At 30.9% G+C, this 4,726-nt stretch overlaps 1 long non-coding RNA gene across 1 annotated transcript; it reads right to left on the bottom strand.

Annotated features, from left to right (window-relative positions):
* Positions 1 to 232: 232 nt before the first annotated feature.
* LOC139521878 (uncharacterized) lies at positions 233 to 3,581 on the bottom strand. The gene is made up of 3 exons (XR_011664081.1): positions 3,426 to 3,581; positions 2,125 to 2,252; positions 233 to 787 (listed from the first exon to the last, which is right to left on the bottom strand). It is a non-coding gene; the product is annotated as an uncharacterized lncRNA (long non-coding RNA).
* Positions 3,582 to 4,726: the final 1,145 nt, after the last annotated feature.

Below are 4,726 nucleotides of genomic sequence, written 5' to 3'. Positions count from 1 at the left end.
GAACTGATGAGTTCATGAAGAGTTTAAAAATTAAAGATGTTTTAATTTCATGAAACAAAATGCATTCTATGTTTCCAATAGCCAGATATAGTTAATGATTTGACTTTCAATATTAAGACAAAACAAAATAAATATACAGTCCAGAAGAAAAGAAATTCCCGGTGTAGTGTTGCATGTTTTTTGTAGACTCTAACAGGTAAGTGTATGTACTTAGTAATTATGAGGACAAGAACTGATTCAATGTTTTGTTAACTGTAAATTTTTAATTATATATGACAATATCAATGATAATAAACGTGTCGCACCAATATCGTTGATACAATAAGATGATGTTGCATGAGTGCATCTGAAGCAGCTCTCCATTCAAGTCACAATTTATAAAACGTTAACAATTATAGGTCAAACACAGCCTTCGACACAGAGCCTTGGCTCACATCAAGCATTTTTTTGGTAGTCCAGGAATTATAAATATTTAATCTTTCGTCTGTTTACACGTTTATTGGAAAGCATAGTCCTTGTTTAGATGTTGAGCAACCCTGTGTTACATCACACGGTCTACCAGGTTTCACAGCAATACACTTCAGCCACAAACTGTTTTGCTCTTTAATTGATGTAGATATCCGTGATAAAAGTTTTGAATCGCAATCTTCTTTGATATTTTTAATACGCCTGTCTGATTCTCTTTGCAGCACCTGGTTTTGATCTAATAAATCCTGGCTTTTGGAAGTTACTTGTTGTATTTCATTGATACTTTGTTGTATTTTATCGAAACACAATTTGGGACACACTGAAAGTGGAAAAGGGTAATATATTAATATCATCCTTTTAGAAATTATACATCATATGAGAATAAGGTAATGAAAGAAACAAACTAATTTAATTTAAAAGCGATTTCAATACATATCAAGTTTTTCTCATTGTGTCCTCCCGGTGCTTTTTATGCAGACTGAGTATTGGTTTGACCTTTTTTTCACTAAACGGTTATTATAGCGTTTGCAATAAAATAAGATATGGTATGACTACCAATGTGGCAACTCTCAACCAAATGACGTAGAAGTTAATAACTGCATGTATACTAGTTCACCGTACGGCCTTACTCATTTAGCAAAACCCATTGAGATATAAAAAGTCACGAAATGAGAAATGTTAAACAATTCAAACGAGAAATCAGTGACTTGATTTATGTACATAATTAAACGAAAAACATATACTAATTTGACATACAACAAAAAACGACCATTACTAAATTCTTGACTTTGGACAAACAAAATTAATGTCTCAGATGGACAAAAAAGTTTGTTGATATGTGTGAAGCGTTGATATTAGATAAATACACATCTATTTCAAATTTCAACCTTGTCGCTTAAATATATTAATGTAATATTAACTTCTTTCATGTTATATTTTTTTTATTAAATTCCAAGTTTTTTGCAATTTTTCGGTTCGCCGATTCGTCCTTTCAATGTCTGTCCGTTATGTTTCATGAGTTGCTTTCCCATTGCTATATCTCTATAAGCATCATTGTAGGTTGCACTTTGTAAAAACTGCTGTTTCTCAAAACACGCCTCTTTTGGGGAGTTCTTGAATATTCATAGAAAATTATTTTTTTGTTTACATAACTTGGGAATGCTACCAGTAAATATAAACGTGCATATTGTTTACATTGAAATCTATGGTAACCTTTCATTCGAGGTAGGGGTAGTTAAGAAAATTATTGTTAGTTTAAACTCTGAGAAGTTCAGGGCATATAAACGTTGAAAATATGCCGCACAGCCCTATATTTTGACCTTTGAAAAAAATTGTGGTGCATACATGTATGAACTTACAATTCTAGGATAAGATTTTTTTTCAAAACTTCATAGTAAAAGTGGTACAGTTTTAGCCGTACCTGGAGTTCCTAAGGGAAATTGCATTGTCAATATTTACAGAAATGCAACCTGTAGTATTTGCCGTTTTATTGGTTACCAATAACATTTTCTATTCTATTCTATTTCTATTGTTGTTGGATTTCTACCTTTTAGTCGTACCTCGGATCTCCTTTTTTTATATCTATACGTACGAGTACTTTATACTAAATTTCACATTTATCTATTAAAATTCTAGCATATGAAAAAATGTAATTACCGTTTTTCAAATATGCATGATATGCAGCTTCATCACGATATATTGAAGTAGCTGTATTCCTATTCCAACTTCTGTTAGCCGTACTTGGAACCAGTATGACAAATAAAAGTCCCAATAAATAAATCATTCTGTAAGAAAAAATGTTGGAAACTTTTTAATAAAATAGTTTGTCGATTAACACAATATACAGTAGAATGATTTGAAGAAAAATGCCGACGTGCTAGTATTCGAAATCTTTGAAATTACCATTTTTCGGACCACTAGCTGCATTCTCGCATGTTTTTTTTTTAACGCATGTATATATTTTTAAATACTTTGAAGCGATTATATACTTATTTTCTTAGACCACATGTGTAAGAAATTCAAGTGTTGTAATATTTACGATGTAATTCAAACTAGAAATAAATTAAAAGAAAATAGACTGTACCGTTGAAATAAAAAAGTTGCCATATACACGTATAAGTATTTGAATGTTGTTTGGATAAAGCCCAGTAGCAAATATTTTATGTATATCCAAGACGAGAAAATTCTATAATACACCCAATGCGTGCGTTCTGTAATGTAGGAGAAAAGAAAAAAAAACTTAAACTATCAATTGAAAGAAAAATTAATATGTTTCGAAGTTGTCGAAATTTTGTCATACATCTTAAATATTAGTTGCTATTCGAGAATTGATATGATTGCAAATGAGACAACTATCCACCAAAGTTCAAATGAAGTGGATGTAAGCTATAACAGTATAGGAAACCGAAGGTCTTCAATAATGTGAAAATCCATACCGTGGTCGGCTATCAAATGCCCGGATGGGAAATAATTCAAGGACTTGACTAACAGATTACGAAAAACAACTACAAATGTAAGACAGACATGAAACAACTTGAAGGACAACCACTAAACTAAAGGCTGAACTCGTCGTCACAGTGGACGATTTTTTAATTATGTACAAAGTCCTGTAGTTGATAAGTCATTTAATTGTGTTAAAGATGCATATTTTTAAGTAAATATACAAGGCAATTGTTTTTTTTTTTGCATTTAGAAATTATACCCGTCAATGTGTACCTTTTAAACACGTGACTTTCGAACAATTTCAAAGTATTATATTGGCATTATACCTTGATTTAGCTTTATGCATTTTGACGTTTTAGACCCGCACTGATTATAATTTGACATGAAAAATAACCAATCAATCAAAAATTTGTTTCCGCGGTTAAAACAACCTTGGAAAATTCGTACACATCGTTTGAACTCAAAATAACACAAAACATGTATCACAAACAATATAATTGTAGCTAAAATATTACCTGTTTTTGTGGACTTTTCCAGGTCACTTATTTTAGTAATAATGTGTAGTAGAAATAAGTCCTTATATATATGTAGATAGAGATACCAATTCACGTTGGCGTCATATAAAAATTATAAATATAATCATGTACATCATAAAAATGTAAACCAATGAAAAACAATGCCTTATGGGAAGTTCAATCCTTGTAACATGTGAATAGTTGTAACATAGAGAAAGGAATTCAATTTATTTAGAACATGTCAATAAAATGAGATAGAGGAACATGACATCACGTGGTCAACATGTTGACTGCGTCTTCAAATTCAACATCATGTACATTTGAAACTAAAATTTATTTGTAAGACATTTAGAAACAGAACGAAATGAGAGGTTTGTCGATCATTTCGCCAGTTTCGTAACTAGTATTAATTCATTTAATGTTTCCGACAATTTACAAATTAATATGGTTTCATTTTGTATTAAGGTCATATATTTGTCTTTGAGTTTTCAAAGAAATCGGCAAAGTTTAAAAGCTGACCGCGACGGGTACCCCACAATGATCTTTACAAAAATAAAATATTCACATTGTCGTTTGTTCAATATGGAAGCGGAGTAACAAGATACTTTATTTGCAAAAATGCAAATAAAGCGAAAACAATATTTGTGCACCTGGTTTTTTTTGTACAATAGTTGGTTGATTGCGGGATAAATGAATCTACGATATTCTATATACAATATAAAGGCAACAGAAGTATACCGCTGTTCGAAATTCAAAAATTGATTGAGAAAAAAAAAAACAAATCCCTGTTACAAACTAAAACTGAGGGAAACACATCAAATATAAGAGGAGAACTACGACACAACAGAAACACAACACTACTATGTAACACACACAGAAACGAACTATAATATAACAATATTAACAAAATTGCCATTTTCCTGGCTTGGTACAGAATATTTTTTAAGAAACAAATGGTGGGTTGAATACTATGCATGTGAAGCTATTTGATAATAGTTATATAATGATACCTTCATTGTACATGTACACGTATATTATCTTTACTCATAAATCAACAAGAAAATATAAACAATCACTTTTATAAACAAGTAAAGATGGAATAGTAACAAGATGCGCCGTTAAATATAACTACTTCGTACTATATTGTCATGTTCTCTTCGGTTATCAAATCATAATTCAGTATTATAACAGTAAAAAGGGAATACTATGTAAATCGGAATTGCCTACAAGATAAACTGCAATATTCATGACTTATATGTAAACAAAGTATTTGTAGCAGCTACCCACCAGAGTTCTAAAAT

The sequence above is a fragment of the Mytilus edulis genome, chromosome 4, assembly GCF_963676685.1.
Source record: "Mytilus edulis chromosome 4, xbMytEdul2.2, whole genome shotgun sequence".
Lineage (NCBI taxonomy): Eukaryota > Metazoa > Mollusca > Bivalvia > Mytilida > Mytilidae > Mytilus > Mytilus edulis.
This window is presented reverse-complemented; position numbering and strand designations above follow the sequence as displayed.